Source organism: Electrophorus electricus, chromosome 21 (genome assembly GCF_013358815.1).
Source record: "Electrophorus electricus isolate fEleEle1 chromosome 21, fEleEle1.pri, whole genome shotgun sequence".
Classification (NCBI taxonomy): Eukaryota; Metazoa; Chordata; class Actinopteri; order Gymnotiformes; family Gymnotidae; genus Electrophorus; species Electrophorus electricus.
In genome coordinates, this window is record NC_049555.1 from 12773836 (window position 1) to 12793835 (window position 20000).

General features: G+C 43.9%; 1 protein-coding gene across 3 annotated transcripts in view; it reads right to left on the reverse strand.

Moving 5' to 3' along the window:
- Positions 1-20000, reverse strand: part of tox3 (TOX high mobility group box family member 3) — a 47437-nt gene that overhangs the window by 21167 nt on the left and 6270 nt on the right. The window lies entirely within an intron of this gene.

Below are 20000 nucleotides of genomic sequence, written 5' to 3' on the forward strand. Positions count from 1 at the left end.
TAAGACACTCATTTATTTTAGGCACCGTGAAAAGAAAAGACATTTGTTTGTATTGTGTGTAAATCATGAATGTCATATCATCGGTTAAACCGTGTGTGTGTATATCATGAATCACCTTTTTTGATACAGTATGAAAATACATAATTACATCTCTTGAAAGAAATACAACAGACAAGTACTGCAGTACTACATGAGGATGAATGGAAGATGACAACTGATCTTTTCTTGCTAGTTATTTTACTGGCTGTGTTAATAAATTTACATGCCCCTTTAGAGGTCCTATGAATATTTTTTTGTGCTATTTGTGTGTGTGCTGTACATTTAAAAAAATAATTTTTATCTATTATATTTAATAATTTTTAAATAATTACCCTTGAAAAAAACACAGTATGTACAAATGGCAGGTAGAAGAGCAGATCTCAAGAACACTGGGACCCTCAGTGACCAAGCCACACACACACACACACACACACACACACACACACACACACACACACACACACACACACACACACACAAACGCAAGTCTGCTTCAGCAGTTTTTTCTTTGGCAGTGTCTCTTCTCTGACAAACTCACTCCCACTACACTGTTCACAGAGAGATGAAGAATCAGGACTCTTGCTTAATTACCTTCTCAGGGAGAGCAAACAACAGCAGAACCAAACTCAGATCAGGGGTGAAAGAGAAGAACATTTATTTCTTTATTTTGCTGTTTTGTTACGGCCTTCCTTCTGAGTGGTTAGTACGTGAATGTAATTACCGAAGGAACTGTAGCTAATCAACTGCGAATGGTATCCATTAATTAGTTTATGCCCTAGAGAGAGAGAGAGAGAGAGAGAGAGAGAGAGAGAGAGAGAGAGAGAGAGAGAGAGAGAGAGAGAGAATGAGAATGAGCTTAAATGTTAATGTCAAAATGCTACAGTGATCTGCAAACACTCACAAACAGACACAAACACACAAAGACACACACACAAAGCAAACACACACACACACACACACACACATACACACACTTGCACATGTACACACACACGCACACCTCAGAGCATCTGGTAGAGCAGGTGGCTTCAGCTGATCCAAGCTTTCACCTCACTGTGCTTTGTAAAGAGGACCATGCATGCACACACACACACACACACATACATACACATGCTCACACACACATACACACACACACACACACACACACACATTCATGCACACATACATCCAAAAACCTCAACAATAAGCTGAACATCTGTCCAGAAGAGAAAAGCGATTAAATAAACACATACATACACATGCGCACACACACGTACACACACACACACACACACACACACATTCATGCACACATACATCCAAAAACCTCAACAATAAGCTGAACATCTGTCCAGAAGAGAAAAGCGATTAAATGAACCTCTACATTATGCTCTCACTGAACCAGTTATTTCATCTGCCATCCTCTCTCTCTCTCTCTCTCTCTCTCTCATTCCCTTTTTCTTCTTCTTCCTCCCTTTTGCCTTCTTTCATCCTCTGTCTATCACTCCCTACCTCTTCCCCTTGACCCCTCCCCCCTCTCTCTACCTCTCCCATCTCTCTCTCTCTCTCTCTCTCTCTCTCTCTCTTTTCCTCTCTCACTAGCTGTCTGCAGTGTTCTGTCCTGCAGTATTCTGTTATCAGCAGAGTGCCGGTCTGCTCTGGATTTTTTAAACTCGAAGCTGCAGTCCAGAAATGTCCCTATCTATCCCCCCAGGGCCCTGATGGCAGGGCAGATAGACCTGTCTCTGTGTCTCTTCCAATGAAGGCAAATGAGACTGAAGAATAAAACATGCACAATGGAAAGACGGGGCGCGCTCACACTGTGCATTGTGGGAGGACGCGAGGGGAGTGTCCACCTCATTTCATCATTAATGGCAGTGCAGCCGCGAGACAAACAGCAAACAGTATGTGTGTGGTCTGTGAGTGTATTTGTTTGTCATGTGTGTACTTGTATGTGTATCCCATGTGCGGTATGTGTGTGTGTGTGAGAGAGAACATGCTATGTGGAATATGTGTATGCATGCATATATCTGTGTGTGTGTGTGTGTGTGTGTGTGCGTATGAGAAATAGTATCTATACATGTCCATACATGTGTATGTGTATGTTATCAGTGTGTATGTGAGCATGGCTGTGTGTGTGTGTGTGTGTGTGTAAACTGTAAACTGCCATTGCTCCAGGCCTTAAGTTATTCATTCAGATGATCAGCATTCAGCCCAGCCTCAGTGCCACTGCCTGCTGAGTGAAAGCCCTCCTCATCCCCCCGCCCCTCATACATGCAGATCCCAAACCTCATGAATATTAACAAACCTCATGAATATTAACTGCTGCACACAAAACAAACACCAAGACCAGATTAACCACAGGAAAGAGGCCACTTCCCTAATTCACCTTTCAAACATACAGTGCAACCATACTTGTCATTGAATGTGGAAGACAAAGAGCTCAGAAACATGAAAGTGGTTGATGAGGTGGAGGACATGAGACGTGAGATGTCAGCAATAGGACTGTGGAGTTTGTTAATAATAATAATAATAATAATACATATTACAAATATATATTACTATATTACAAATACCACAAAGACTACATTCTCATACCCTAACCTTTAGCAAGTGTGTAAACACTACTGAACACAGGGAGCGGGTCTGAACTGGACGCCAAAGCAGACATGGGGAGGGGTGGGTGTTGTTTGGGGGAAGAGGGAAAGTGAGTGACAGGGAAGGAAAATGAGGAAGTGAGTCAGATCAGACAACGAGGCTTCTGTAATTAAGTGGAGGAGGAGAGAACGAGGAGCACCTCATTACCGCACTGTAACAAGCGGGGATCACAGCCCGAACTGACTAACAACTGGCCCACTCGGATCCATGCTGAAAGCCAACATGTTCTGGCTAACAGCAAATCCATTCGTTCCTGAATATAACTGTAATGTTTTGAAGAGCACAGGGCAGAGGTCAGACATTAAATCTTTCTAAACATGTCTGAGGTCACAAAACAGCAAGTACATTGCGTGACGCGTCCACCCACCTTCCGAGCCACAGATGTGTATCTCTACACCACCAAACATCATTGTGCATGTTCATAGCTGCGAATTACAGCCCGTGACACGCGCGAATCTGTGGCGAAAGCCTGTGCGTTGGCCTGTGCGTTATTATCCTGCTCTGTGTTCAGTCGGAGAGCTGCTGCCTTGTTTATGCTATGGATTCACAGGCTTTCATAAACCCGAGTGCAGGCACATTCTTATGTGTGCATGTCTGTGGGGAAATAAACTGCTTGGCATCTATTATAATGCACCAAATAATTTGAAACCACCCCCCAGGCGTGAACAATATTGCAGCACAGTGACACTCCCTCACCCTCAACGTCGCACTGATTCTGCCAGTGAGCGCAGAAACTGGCCCTGGCCCCCACTGTCACTGACTGCAGGCCAGGAAAGGAAGAGAAGTGTAGTAATATGGTAGTTATCCTTGGGCTATCGACTGCACTGCATGTACTGAAGATGACGCTTGCTCGTTTCAAAATACCTACAGGCTGAACTGTGGTCAGCCTTGCACTCTTGATGGTACAGTGATTTCTGTGCCAAGCTGACTCCAGAACAGTGTGCTCTTGCAAAATCAGAAGGCTAGTGCTGATGCACTCACTCACTCACTCACCCTTTTGTTTTATTACCTTGCTCCATGATATGGCAGACTGCCAAAATAAGGCCTCTCATTGGTTGGGGCTGAGAATGGAAGGGCGGCGGTAACCTCAGTTGCATTGTGGGTAGAATGAGGCTCAGTGGATGCTGTCTTTGATTTCAGGGGTCTCTCCAGACTAAATGTACTCTCATTTACAAACCAATACAGCACAGAGCATATGCACCTGGCCATCACAGATCACAGCGACTGTTCCCAAGCAGCAGACAGTATCATGTGGAGTGCACACACACACACACACACACACACACACACACACACATACACACAGTAGTACATTTGTAAGCTCACTCTTTGGTCCGACAGGACCACGCGGAGAGTTAAAGCTGAGTTGTTTTGATCCACAGGAGAAATCGATTGCTAAAACTCAGTTTAGAGCTCAAATCATTACACACCAGCCCTGAACCCAGCAAGAGACTACAGCTTTCCTGTGAGAAACTTCACATGAGTCACTCTCTCTCCTTTGCTCTATTTTACAACATTCTATCTCTCTTTCGCCCTCCCTCCCTCTCTCTCCCTCCCTCCCTCCCTCTTTTACACTCACTCCTCTCCTTTCTCCAAACAAACCCACAGTGGAAAACTAAACAGAGAGAATGGGCTGAAGAGAGACAAACAGATAGAGAGAAGAAGAGCGAGAGAGGGAGGGGGGAAGGATGAGTTTGTTTGCGTGTCATTTGAGAGTTAGAACCCATGTGACAAAGAGAAAGAAAAGCACTGATGTTATCGTGTATCTGGATGCAGCAGTTGACAGTTTCATTCAAAGGATGTTCCAATCTCCCTCCCACCCCCAAACTGTGCATTCCTCCTGAGCTCTCTTCACAAAGGAGGCACTTTAACCCTCGACAGTCCAATTAAAACTGGTTCAGTTCTCCTTTTTAAACTGCTGATCGCCTATAACAGTATGTTCTCTGTGTTCTCTATGTTCTACCACTGAGGACCAGTACACACAAGTTAAAGAGCGTGTGATATCAGCTCTTAAATATAAAGCAACAGCAAAGTTCATCAACAAAGTTATTCAACACTGCTGAACCCATGATGGTAGTTTTAACAAAACCAGGCTCCCCCAAAGCACAGTAGCTTCATTTATTTCATGTTAACCTCCGGCCTTCAATCCTTAGACTTTAGCTATATAAGAACCTCTCTTTCAAATGAATTCAGGCATCAGGTGTGAGACACATTTGCTTAAGTGAGCGTGGGTAACTGGAGAGTCCAGGATGAAACTGGAGATCATCCTTTGTCTGATTCCTGGCATGGGCGTGATATGAAATTGACCCAGGTAATAAAAAATGCACCTATTCCTGTGCTCCACTTGTGTTCTGGTTGCCGGAGCAGACAGGTACATTTCTGCCTTACAGCCTTAAATCATCCCATTCAAACAGACGCATGCAGGCATGACATAACTGAGCCAAACACAACACGCAGCAAGGTGGCTAAATGGATTATGAGATGCTGTGGTTGAATGGTTTATGGTATGCTGCTGAAGAGAGATTGGTGACTGTGATTGGTTAACCTATTACAGGTACCAATCAGAACAGACAGACATTGCATAACCCTGTGAAAGACCTCCTGACCAATGAGAGACCTGACCACAACACCTCTCTCTCTCTCTCTCTCTCTCTCTCTCTCTCTCTCTCTCTCTCTCTCTCTCTCTCTCATTCTCTCTCTCTCTCCATATATAATTGGCACAATGTTTAAAATATGTAAACAAGAATTCTTCAAATAGGTTCCGAATCCTCAGTTAATGTTTGGAGAACAGCAAACACTACTGCTAGGCACCTTGAAAACAAACAAGATACTTACAGCAAGTGGTGCCAAATACACCAGAGCTTAATTTTAGAGCCAGATCACATTCATTGTCACAAAGTACCATAGTCAACAGCTTGGTGAGAGCAAAGGCCATTTGAACCATTTGACTTCAGATCATCAAACGTAAACATGGAATCTGTAAGTTGCTCCTCTCATTCCCATATCTCATTCCCAGCTCGTTCAAAAGTGGGACGGGGGTAGAAGTGCCAAGCTGGAATGATCTCGATGACATCAGCTGGCACCCATCACCCGGGCATCTGTTACTGTGGTGTAACAGGCACAGCCTTGGCAGCGAGGTCACTTTGTCATGTCTAAACACCTGCTGAGTGATGCAGACCCACGTTACCTCCTTCTGCTTGCCTTCTACCAGAGCAGGCCAGAGCAGCCCACTGTGGGGCAGCTTCCCTCTGCTCGCTCATGCCTGTGGACGGCTCACACTGACCACACTTTCACCTTTGAGCCTGCAGGGTGCAGAGGCATTAGCTCAGGAATTCAAAAAGAGTGGCACGGTGGCACAGACGCACACACACGTCTCTCACGCTTACACACACACACACACAAACACGATCACACGCATATATACACAAGCCTGTCCACAAGCCTGTCCACACACAAGCAAACGCACACTTGCAGACACACATGCAAGCAAGATCTCACACACGAGCAATCTTGCACATCTTAAATGTGAGTACAGCTCTGTCAGAAATAGTCTTCAAATCACTTCAAAGAGGCCATTTTTAAAGAGGAATCACTCGTCCTCAAAAAGCATTATGTGTCTAGTTGGACCAGTTTTAGTGCAGCTCTTCTGAACGCTACTTTGATACACTGCGCTCACTGAACAGCGAAACCCATCTCCCCTTGATGTTATCCATCTCCATCTTCAATTTCTTGTTCGTTGCACACAAGCCACTAACGCACGTTAGCGTGAGCCCAAAAAGCCCACGCTACAGGACCCCTCAACCCCCACCCATAGCTGCCCCGGTTCCCATTTATTGCCCTTTTGATAAGACCACAGCCGGTACATCGCCAGCCAGTTGTTCGGTCTCTATAAATCTGTGAAACACAAACTGCTAAGAGCTGAATCATATATCAGTCCATTATTCTGCTAGGGCTTCAGTGTATTAAACAAATGGATCAGCCTACAGCTGCAGGGAGTTAGCTGGGGGGGGCAAAGGTTATTGTCTAATTTAAATCTTGGCTGCCTTCCCAGACCTGTGCCACATTCCAATTTGTGGCTGCGTAGCTCGGCGCTCCTGACAGAAGAGCCTGCCGAAAGCACTGCCACAGTTGGAGCTTCAACAGGTCGTGGGCCAGATTACCAGAGCGACTGGAGCTAATTAGTGTAAGTTATGGACCACGGCGACGTAGATGTTTGATCTAGCTTTGATGTGGCACTTAGCTTTTTTTTTTTTTTGGTAATTTTGTTTTTTTGGCAGTAGTACAAGCATGACGAGCACATGTAATGAAAGACCTTTTTCACCTGTTACATGGAGATACTGATTTCGTTTCGAATTTCAGATCCCGAGCAGAGGGTTTACAGTCAGAACGACAGGTGTAGCTATTCAACTTCAACACATTCAAGTATCAACCATATATCAATTACTAGCTCCTCATATTTAACTGACAACCTCACAGCAGAATAAGCTTTTAAACGGCTTGACAGCTCTGTGTTTGCAAGGGTGTGTTTCTACTTGCTGACTAGAGCAATTGCTTCTGAGTGCGTTGTTCATTTATTCCCTCTACATTTACACCTGAGCTGTCGTCTTAAACATTTCCCATTTCAAAAGAACAGTGAGATTATGACGGCAGCGTCAGGGGGAAATTACAATGCCTAATCTTCACCATTCATTTCTTGTCATTATGGTGACATTTTTAGAGAGCTCAGGAACAAAGGCACACTGAGGATTCATTCAGTTGCACTGTAAAATTATTCCTTTCCTGAATGCACGGAGGCAGAAAGTTCAAAGGAAATGCAAAATATGACAGAATAAAGAATTACTGGAACTGTGCTGTGTTTTTTTGGAGTGGGGGGGATTTCATTTATGGGCTGGATGGAAGGAACTCCTTTTAGGAAGCAAAGCACTTATTATGGAAAGAAAACCCACTTTTAAGTGGAAATCATTTTTTTGTGAGACGGTGATGCTGAACAGCAAGCAAAACTGGAAGCATTCCTTTCTACGTGCTGGTTTCCTGGAGGATAAAATCAAGCTAAGTATAGGTGTGCCACTAATGTGCACGTCAATCATTGCCAGCCCAAGGACTGGGTTCTAAGTTTTAACTTTTCACATTTAAACATGAAACAGTAACTTCTTCCATCTTTCCAAGTAGCAGATAAAATGACTTTAACAAACTCAGAAAATCAGGAAAATACTTTTTTTTTTTTTTTTTTTTAACTTTGATAGAGTTTATATGGTAGACCTAGAATAATGAAGCGAATGCCATATACATATTGTTGGAGGTGATGCTATTTTTTTCTATTTTTTGTACTGCAAAAATGATATGCTCTACTTTCAATATTGCTGATCTCACAATATCCGTTGAAGAGTCAACACCCTCATCACCGATAAGCTCTTCATTCAGCTCCATATGCTTCTTGTTTGCTGGTAGTAGTTTTAGCTACTGTCACTGCACCTCTATGAGATCAATGATTACAGTGAGATCAATGAAATATCCTGCGCTGGAGTCTCACACCAAGCTTAAGGCCAACGAGAGAGTGTGCGGCACCGAAATAAATGGCTGCGCCAACCAGCCCATTGGCTTGGCGTCTTTCCTCCTCCGTACAGGCGAACACCTCCACATGCTCATCTGTCTTCATTACGCCAGCATGGTTGACCTGTTTTCCTGGCTCTCTGTCGCAGGGAAGAAGCCCGCAGAGACCTGGCGTGTAGTCCACTCTTAGCATGCTTAGCTCCAGTCCACACAATACCTCAGCCTCATGACAGATCGCTCGGGCAATTACTGACAATAGCTGGCCAAGTCAAGTCTGTAGCAGACCGCTGGAGTGTGTCGGGTCAGCAGCAGACCGTCGGGAGCTCCTGCAGAACTCGACCCCAGCACAGCGGGTCGTTCCGTCACCTGGCACCACGGACGGAGACGGAGCGTTAGAGGGAGACTTCATTCTCGTAATTCACCTCTGCTAAAGACATCAACTCAATCGAGTAGGTCTGATGAGGACTGTCAAGACTCTATGCTGTTTCTGAATGGGAAGGAGCTTACTCACCACGAGTCGTTTCGTCCAAATTTAGAACAGTTATCTTCAGGAATGAATGGAGACTGGGCAGGAGTGCATAATGAATAAATCTTTAGCTCACACCGTGATGGTTTTTCACATGTCAACTAAATGAATACTCCTTCAAGGGATCGTGCGGCCTGCAGGAAATTTGCCTTCAGCTATTTGGTGCATTCTTATTTCCAGATTCCCTTTCACCCAGAGCCGATCTTTCTGCAGTGTGCCTCTGTAATCGCTGCTTTTATAAGGGTCAGTATAAAAATTGCGCTCAGTTAATGGTCAGAAAATTGACAGTGCCAAAGATCAAGTGAGGGCTTATTTCCCCCTGGTCTGCCTTTCATCCAGCAATATTCAAATCAAACTCCCTTTGACCAATGCAATGCAGTATAATCTGTCATCGCACTCTGTTGCCAGAGGCACTGAGTTTCACACGCTGGTGGAGATGCTGTCAGATCAAAGTTGTCATGTATAACAAAGCATGTTTAAGGGATAATTAGGGCCAGATGGCTGTGTCTGGTGCCAAGCTAGACAGGCAGTCCATATGCCCGTCTGTGACACATCTGCATGACTGTAAGATAGGCTTCACTTACAAGTGTCAGTCATTCCCATCTCTGTGGCTTTGATGACAGTCTCTGCCTTTGTTAGACTGCACTAATGATCATATGCTGATGCAGCACCACAGTGCAAACATGGTGTGGGCAGCGTTCTGTCTCCTACAAGCAAGTCTATAACAAAGGCTCATGGAACAGAGCAATCATCAGACGGCTAAAAGCATTTTGGGCATTAAATGGTAATGATCAGGCAATTACGCGGGTCTGGAACATGGAATTCAAAGTTTCCCAGGCACTGGTCGGATTTTTAGAGCCTGCATTACAGTTTGTGCAGTCATGTCCTCTAGGTTGGATGTCTCTGTAGCCAGAAGAACGCTGGTCTAATTTTCGATTTCAGCTAAGTCCACAAATTACGACTAGCTGAGCAGTGTTAAACAACACAGTCCTATATATTATGCTGTGAAAAGAAGGCTTTCATAAATAGTCTCGTAAAACCGATATAGTCCGTGTAACCCCATCTGGGTAATTTTGAAATGAACACTCTTGACTAATTTTGGCAGAGCAGCTGCCAGTAATACCAGCTTTAATATCGCCCAGCAGATCTACGCGAACCAGAGTGCGTTTGGCACGATGCCCTTCCCATAGCATTTATTAACTGTGTAGAAACAGCATATAATGTTTTCTCTGTTCCAAAACACACAGCAGGAGCTCTGGGGCCTAATTCGTCATTGTTATTCAAGGGCTCCCTCACCCAACACTTAAAACAAGATCCTTCTAGATTCTAATTAAACACTAAGGTACCTCCCAAGGGCTAAGCTTTGGCGGAGCAAAGCTCTTTGATTTATGTAGCACTTTGTTGTTAGTGCATGCCGGCTCGCCTGTTGTGAGCTTACTGCAGCTGAGTATGTGCACGGAGCAGTTACTCATATTTGTTAATTAACTCCCGCTAACAATGTTTCCTTCACGTTGTGGCAAAAATGCAGCAGATTGAACACAAATGTGCCCTGTTATTTCATGTCTCCACCTTCAAGCAATTAACGTGAAGATAATTTGCTATCTACTGAGCCCTTACCGGGAGGGGAAACTTTCGAAGCGTACCGAATGACGGACGTTTAGCGGGCCCGGCCAGTTAGCGCGCGATACTGATGGGCTTTTCAGAGCGCTAATTAGCTCTCAACCTCGTGGCCATCCGACAGAATCCCCCTGAAGTGCTCGCGCTCGCCTGTGAATTACTCCAAATATCGCAGCTCTCCATGGCAAGCCCTTCAGATACGCAATCATCAGACGCAAACACTCTCGCCCACTGCGCCATCATGGAGATTAGACGCCACCACTACAGAATCAGTGAGAGTGGGCACGAGTACTTCCCTACCGTAATGTCACAGAGATTAAACATGGTGGCAACACACTCACTCGGATTAGAGTAACTCAGTAATTCACAGTGACTTAGATTAGATGCTAACTCTGCCACTTCAGCACTGCAAATATGAGACTCAAGTGCTGTCCAAATGCAGTGCCACAGATATAAGACTGAAAACAATTTTACTACAGCAGGATCACTGCGAACAGACGTGCCCCGACTGCAGACTCGCCGAAATTAGACACCTTGCCATTGCTGAATCATAAAGATAAGACACAGCTCTCTTCTACAGATGAAGAGGTAAGATTACACACAAGTGATCTCACACTTAAGGGTCTCTAAGATTAGCTACATGATCTCTCGGTAGATATTTTTCTCACCACGCAGAACCAAATTTGTTTGTTCAGGTCAAGATAATTAAATGCCCCCAAAAAATCCCAATAAAATGATCACATTGTCTACTGTAGTATCTTAAATCACATGATTTAAAAATGTTTTAAAGTGGTTACTGTTTCATAGATTCTTTCAAACGCTTTTTAACACTAAGCTTCAGGCTCTATTCCGAGCCTATGCACAGACCAATTGGGAATCACATTAGTCTTGTGTTATTTATTCCACTGCAAATACACTGTGGACTGAAGCTGCCTCCTTCTGTTCCCACGCAGTCTCAGTTACACTTCTAGGGGTTTTTTTGTTTGTTTGTTTGGGGGGGGGGGGGTGTTGTTGCTTGTTGGAGGGACTGAGCAAAAATGACCAAACACCAGAGAAACAGCAGTCACGGTCTGCTCATCGCTCATCTCTGACTCCCGTCAGGCGCCTCATTAACCGCAATTATGACTTTGTTTTGTATCCGCGTTTTTCGACACGGCTCACAAACACTCTGGTGGCGCTGCAGAGAGGATTATGGACTTGGAGGTAGCTTATGCAAACAGTGATTCCCCCCCCACCCCCATCTTCCTCCCCCAATTCTCTCTTCAATGATCTGACATGTGAAGCAGGAGTGCAGGAGACGATGAATGTGCTCCTATGAGGTTTATTGGGGGATAGTTATGGGGGAATGGTCATAAAACAATACTCTGTTGAACCCAGGGAGACTGCATTGAGAGGCGACTGCTACCGTCCAGAAAAAAGGCTGTTCTGCTGTATCTGGCAACCCTGGGAAACGTAGACCTCTGGACTCGGCGTACACACACACAATACACACACACACACACACGCATGCGCACATGCACACGCGCACACACACACACACATACTGGCATTTCCATTCTTTAAGGCCCAACACAAAGGCACTGCAATGTTAAACAACTACTTGCAGAGTAAATGCATGTTTTTTTTTAAAAAGTGAAGGGACACATGACACTCCAGCCACTATCCTTTAATCCAGAGATGCCCTAGTGTTGTCCTGGTGATCTACCGCCCTGCAGAGTTTAGTTCCAACCCTAATCTAACATATCTAATCCTGTTAATCAAGTACTTCAATAGCTTCTTAATATAAGAGCCTGGAGTCCTAGATTAGGGTGGGAACTCTGTGGGATAATCTCAAGGACCAGATGATCTCTAGATCCCCTGCATTAACTCCAGGATTGAATCCTGTGTGCATCTCATATTAAAACACTCAACAAATGCAAAAGTGAATGGAAAAACAAGACTGAGAAAGGTTCAGTCTTGCTGACTATTTTGCACCCTGTTCCCCAAAAGCATCGGTGTATTAAAGATCACCTTAACGGCAAGCGCTCAGAGTGACCCCCTTTCTGACATCTCACAATGACCTTTTTGATCCTTTTGGAAAATGAGGCCATGATAACAGATAAAGGACAGAGAGGGCTTTCATAAAACCACCCAGCGTGTCATTATTCTCACACTCTCCCATTATGACTGGTTAACCTTGGAAACTGTGCTGTGACACTTTAATCAAAGCCCAGTTAATGCTGCCGACACTGTGTAATCCTTCGCCCACGTCCCATACAGAGAAAGAGCCTGGAAGGAAAAATGGATGGAAGAAAGGTGGAAGTTCGTCCGGGAGAGAAGCCATGCTTGTGAGCAATTTGTCCATTCAAAAAAGCTGACGGATGAGGAGTGTGAGCCTTCGTGCTTTTGGCCGATCTGCAATGCAGATCGGTTTGACCAGTAGTTAGAGACATCCAGAGTCCTAATCACTGGCTGTCAACAAATAACTTCCTCTTAAAAGCCTAAACTTTTGAAAAAAAAAAAAAAAAAAAAAAAAATCCTACTGGCCTCAGTATAAAGCCTCTCAGAATAAAGCACCGGACCTCTCCCAGTAAACGCTCAAAGCTCTCCCAGTAAACGCTCAAAGCTCTCCCAGTAAACGCTCAAAGCTCTCCCAGTAAACGTTTGGGTTTTGTTGCTTTTTTCAGGCATTAGCAGTATGCATATGTAGCTGGACTGGATGCAGCTGATTTCAAAAATGCACTTGGACAACATTCTGATCCAGATTCTAAACAGTGTTTTGTGGAAAATATAAATCAGGATTGTTTTAAACCATTTTCTCAACAGGAATTCTATTTGTGGCAATACTAGGAGCAACCAGCAGGGGCACCATTTCCTATAGACACTGCTGTTGTAATGTAATGTAAAAGTTCTCAAAGTGTTCCACGGGCACAGTCATCAAAGCCTGTAGCCATCACAGTTGGCCTATGTGGAAACAGTGTGGAAACTCTACTTCACATATCAGTCTGTCCATAGACGCAGACCACACCGCCACAATGCTGGCCAAATTAACAAAGCTCCTCCCACCATATTTCGTTTAGCAAACAACCAAGGACACCTTCCTTAAACTCTCACCTGGTTTCAAATGGGCAGGTAGTGGGTATGCACACCTACTGCCCCTCCCCTATGCGTCAATACTTTCCCCATAAGTTGCAGATGGGAGCCATCTGTTCATCTGCTCTAATATGACTTTATTAGGACCTAAATGCAACATTCAGTTGCTCTGTATTGGAGAGGTATGGGTGGGCGTTTCTGCTAAGGATGCTTCTGAGACCAATAAAAATCACATCAAGGATGAAGCAATCACTGTACGATTGTTGAAGCCGATCTACAAAGCAGGCACTCCGCGCTTTGGTTCCACATGTGAAATAAATATCATCACTAAGGGAAGCCATATGTTTCGATGAAAGGCGCCCTGTTTCAATCATCTTTTCTTTTCTTCCCTGGAGTGCTCGCTGAATCCTCTGGTTTTATAACTCTGCTCCCTTCTTTTTTTTCATTCAACATCACACCGAGAACATGTGTCAAAACACGTTACAACACAATCAACCTCAAGCACACTTCCATTCAGCCACCTTAATGAAGAACGGCGCTGGAGAACCAAGAGATGTGGACGTCACAGGCTTCTCAGAACCTGCAGGGCTGTATTACAATGGAAAACATGCAGTCATGGACACGAAAACAATTTCATGGTTGGCCAACCGGAAGACAGTGCAAACATGTATGTGAAAGGTCCCTATTCTCCTCCATGTGTCCACGTCACTATCATCCAGCACACTGTAGTCAAATGATTGATTGCCCTGGGTAGTTCCATCAAGCAGAGCTGACAGGATGAGCTTGCAGGCCGTTGAAATGAGTGTCCTTGGACTAAGAGTCCAAAAGCCCAGTTCTGCTCAGGCTTAGGCCCAAAGGATAACCGCAGCCAGCTTTTAAATGGCACTTTGTGATTCAGACAGAACCAGACGTTTGACACTAGAGACATGGTTTGTAGTGAAGGGCAGAAAGCCATCGGTGGCATTGTAATCGGAGCTTTGATATGATGATGGTGATGGTGATGATGGTGATGATGATGTGTGGCTTTAATTTATACATGGAAATGAAGCAAATCCTCTCAAGAATGAGACTGACAACCGAAAAATGAGAAGAGGAACAAAGGGGGGGGGGTTGATAAAAAGAGAGAAAGATAAAGAGAAAGTGTGTAATATCTAACATTTCATTTAAAATAAATTATGGCAAATTACATTCCCGGGGAAAACAAAGAGTCTTTATTCTTATCAGTCTAATGCACTCCTATAAAAGATCCCATTAAAATCCTGAGAGAGGGTGATGGTGCTTTTCCAATTTATATTAGCTTTTTTTGTGGAGACTATTAAGGTTTATTTATTGGGTGAGGATGACTTTGAATGGGCACAGTATCAGTGCTTGGGGTAGAATTGGATTAGGAGGGATTTGGGCATCATCCCACTGAATCATCGTGGTATATGACATCCCTGGGAGAGAGGTGAGGCCAGATGAAGGAGCAGTAACTGATGACCTCTCTAAGCCAATAGCAAACACACACATGGTTACCCGATTTCCATAACACAGCACTCAGCTGTGCCTGAAGACCTTCCTGGTTAGGAAAACCCAAAGAACCACAGGATGAGAAAATATAAATAGGGGAGAGTGGCAGTGGCCATGGAAACGACAGAGAAGCCCCTGGCTGGTCCTCACCCAAGCCTATGACTAATGTGAAAGTGGCCTAACTTTTGACAGTGAGGAACAGAAAAAAGATGTTACTTCCTCTGCTCATTTGAATGTTTTCTGTTTGCACATTCAAATGAGCCTTTTATTTACTCTCCTTCTCTGAACTCTTTGCTACTAGTATTTGAACACCTGCTGTTTTTGTCAGCCCGTACAGACGCAAGCAACAGACGCAGAGGATTGTGGGTCTGTGTAGCAGAACAGAGTGCAGCCATACAAAGGACTAATGGAATAATCATTTCAGAATAATGATTTCACCTCATCATCTGAGGCATGATATCAGATGTCTCATTCTCTTGCCACATTAATGAGGGCAGAGGTCCCCATCTCTCTCTCTCTCTCTCTCTCTCTCTCTCTCTCTCTCTCTATGCCAATGCTAATGGAGGGCAAAACAAAGACTTGGTGAAATGAAGAGGCAAAATATGTGAATGAGTGGCGAAAAGTCATTTAAGTAGAAAATGAAGCCAATCTGATCTCAGGTTGGAGAGACGGTTTGAATGTGAATCCAGTTAAAGTTGATCCATTTACCAGGCAATGTTTCACCAGATCTGTTCATTACAGACTCTAATATGGGCTGGTAAGGTAGTGCATTAATTAACCAACATTCCCTATGGGCAGAGGCACAAGTGTCCGTGGATCAGGCTGTTTTTAACCACTGGTTAAACCTTCAAAATGAAGAGTATTAGAGGTTTGGGTTCAGGTATCACAGCACAGCTTTTGAAATGGAATATTACTTAAGGGATGAAATGTTTCCTGAGCCACCCATTCACAAATGACCGACTAGCTTTTAGAGAAAAGCACAGAAAATCACCATTCCTGGGGCAACGAGAGTGTTTCCTTCAATAAATCAGAGTTGATATTCCTAGAAGAAAAGCAGGATGAACCAGGAAAGCATAGCGAGAAGCAAAAAATGTTTTTTAAAAGGCCTAATATAGAGCTAATTTTGCCAGCTGTTTTAGAAGAAATGTCTGCAAGGAAGGGCCTGGCTGCTAGTGCTAGTGAGGTAAGTAAAAACATTACTGCTTCTGAAACCTGTACAACATTCAGCCAATCCTGTGGCATGTTCTAGTGGAGCCTAGATTACACCCTGAACATGCATTTATTTCCGTTCCACTTCTGTAGGTTTTAGGTCATGAGAATTAGAGTGCAATCGCTAGTCCAATTATAGTCTCAGAAACGACATAAAAGATCACTGACACAGGAAATCACTACATCACTACAACACTACACGTGTTGGTACTGTTTATTGGGACTGGAGATAAAATTAGATGGATATATTCATTGGCCGTGTAACAGCAATCTCCTGGGATACACTTGACTGAATAACCAATTTTGATGCCAAAATATCTAGCGGATACAAAAGATAATATAAAATCCTGAACAATATAGCAATTAAAAACGGGCACAATTCAGGCCTTCTGTAACACCTCACATCATATGTAATACCATACATTTCATGAGATAGAAATTCTCAAAGATATAGTGAACTGTTATCATAGCACATTCAAAGTGGACAAGCTAGGCACTGCAAAGCATTTCCATACCTTTCTGATGGAGATGGGTGCTAGCCAAGCAATGAAAGAGCTTCCCGACTCAGTGAAGCTAAAACGATGTGTGGAAATGTTCGCTGTCAGTCTTATCAGGCCGCTTTTGTCATAAGTGGATCATCTCCGGACCAATCAGCATTCTAGCTGGGGCACTCGGTCTTTGCCCAACAAAAGGACAAGGACATTCTAAACCTCCTGCAAATGGCTCTCTGGCATCAGTGCAATGCAAACCTGTTCCCTGTGAGCTTCCAAGGAGAGTAACCGTCATCTTGGAGGACGACACCCCCCCCCCACCCACCCACCACCATGGGGCCAAAGAAGAGCCTTTGAATCTTTGTTCAGCACAGTCGATTTGGTGTCACTCTTCTGTAGGCCTTTAATCAATGATGCCTTTCTCTGCTTCGCCTCATCTTCTGCGAAACATTAACACGAACACACACGCACGCACAAAACAAGCACCTACACATGAGTGTGTGTGTGAAACGTAATGATATCTAGTGATAAAACGTGGTAAAAACACAGCAATTTCTCTGGCCAACTGACCTGCTCTCTGCGTGGCCGGAATTCATTTCATAACAGTCACTTGTGAAACACAAGCTACATTAGACATTTTGAAGTATGGCTATGCTACACCAGGCAGACTGGCCTTGATTTTCCTTGCCACTCATTCAATTCACAAGAGATTCACTTCCCAAGCCACAAAGTTCAAAGATAGTAGCTTAAACTCGCCATCGGGGGGTGCCATGGTTGGCCTCCTGCGAGCCCTCTAACCCAGAGATGTGGTGAGCATCCATGGTGTGTTTCAGCATGTGTGCATCTGTGCATCTCAGCTGGAGTCTACAGACTGATGGTTATTTGTTCTGTGAGTCATTACCACGGTCTGCTCATTTTTGTTACGTCGCTTTGTCCTGCCTTGGTTTCAAGGGTTTGAAACACTATGGCTGGAGAATACCACAGGCCCTCGGGTATTTTGTTCCTCGCATATATTTGGGACGTATGTGTTTGTTTTTGTGTAATGGCTATTAACCTCTTCTTGTGAATGCACATTGTCATAATTTAATAATATTGTTTTATATTAGAACTCTATCATTTGATGATAAAATGAGCACTATAATGAAGGGATATGGGATATGAAATAAAAGGGACGGTTGACATCCAGAACATCACACAGGAGCAGGACACTTCAGCCATAGAAGGACAGTGGAACCAATAAGATTTGACTCCACTTTATTGACTTCAAGGTTATTTTTGCGTCGGTCCAGACCATGGAGACTGGCCTAACAGCATAAAGACCCAGGTTTGGGAAGATATGCTTGAAGCAGGTTAATCAAAGACAGTGAGGGTAAAGATGTTCTCTGTAATAGCTGATCTCATCTGGTTAATGGTGGGTGTCGACTACAGATTAGCATAATTACATTTATCAGCCACACAACAGCACTCCATACAGATAATCAATCATATGGGGGCCGGGTCATAGGTGAATCACAAGAATGGGTGGAAAAGGCAGTAGTCAAACACAGACACACACACACACACACACACACAACACACATACTTCATATTTGTTGTATGAAATGCTGATAGCAGAGGCCTTGGCCATATAGAGCAGCACAGAACACAAGGGTATTATCTGTGTTTCCTTTGAACCGGACAGCTTCTCAGCCCCACGGCGTTCCGCGCTCTCTGACATTCATGGGATATGGGATATAGTTATAGGATATAAGACTACAAATGCAACCACTGAACCACTCTCTCATCCTGGAACCACAATCGCATCACAATCCAAGATCATCTAGGACAAGGATCAATAGAGAAAGGGAGAGATAGAGAGAGAGAACGAGCGAGGGAGAGATGAGCACTTTATTTCATTTCAGTTCATCCATCTGAAGGGAATATGATATGATGAGGAAGTCTCTTCAATGAGCGACTCAGTACAGCCCTGCTTTGTGACATTCAGTTCACCACAGTACAGGGGCACTCTCACACATTCAGCTCTTATTATACCTTACCCAGAGTGCCAGCACTGTAACGCTAACAGTAGCTCGTGGTTCAGCTTTCATTTCTGAATCACAGATGAAGTCAAATCAACCCGAGGTGGAAACTTTCTGCATGGTGAATGTTTTTTCATTGTCTACAACACTGTATCTGCTAGGATTGCCTTTGATACCTCCTTATTTATTTTAGCATTCATATCTTTATATCACAATCAAGACTTTCATTATTTGTCATTGTGTTACACGTTGCCCTCTTAAGACATGTTTGGGCAACTAATGACAACAATGTCTTCGATGGTTCAAAATATTACAGCCCAGGTCTGCTGATATTATGAAGTGATGAAAAAAAAAAACAACACACCTATTCATTAGACGTGGTCTGAAATATCCTTACAAGAGCAAAATGCGCATTAGCCGAGGAAAACCCGAAACAACATCACGTCTGCTTCCTCAGCTAACTCTCTTGAGAAGCTCTCATTAGAAACCTGAAGCCCAAGGTTCTTTTCCTTTCAACACTTGATCATTCTGCCCACCAGCCTTTTTTGCTCTCTGCCAATAGAACAACACTTTGTCCGGGCAGCCACCATGGCAACAGTTATCAGTACTGTTGCAGTGTTGCCAAGGAAGACTGAGGCTTTGAAGACAAAGGTAAAGGGTAATTCAGAAGAGCCGGTCTCTCTGCTGCTGGTTTATGAGCTGGCTTTTGTAAGAACTGGGGACCCAAGCATGAAGAAAATCAATCAAACAAACAAACAAACAAATAAATAAACACAAACAAATAAAAGGTAAATGAAGTCGGCAGTTACTTCGGTACAGGGAGCAAAACTGTGGCACTCTCTGTTCAACTTCGTGCTATAAATATGACACCCCCATCCCCGGAAATCCAGAGCAGTCATGAGCACAGCATTTGACAAATCCACCAGAATCTTCCTTGGAATGGCAGAGTGCATGTATAAAAGGAATTTGACCACAGGCTCAAAACAGGTGTCTGTTAGATTTAACAACAGCCTTGTTTTATGGATAAGGCCTCATCAGGCAGGCTCTGAGGGGAGGGGAGACCAAAGCAAGCTACTGCCAAGCTGAGCTCACCTAAAGAGGTTTGTGGAAAGGTATGGAAGGCGTGTGTTTACACTCTAGGACCGTAACTGAAGAAGCATTGTCTTGTACTCAAACACTATCTATCTCACTCTCTCTCGCTAATATAACCCCCAAAAATCTCACTTACATAAGTATAGGTCATAACTGTGCAGCATACTCTCAGTTCCATTACACTTTTTTCTTATGAGATTAGTACAATAAAAACCTTTCATCTGTTACCTCCTGGTG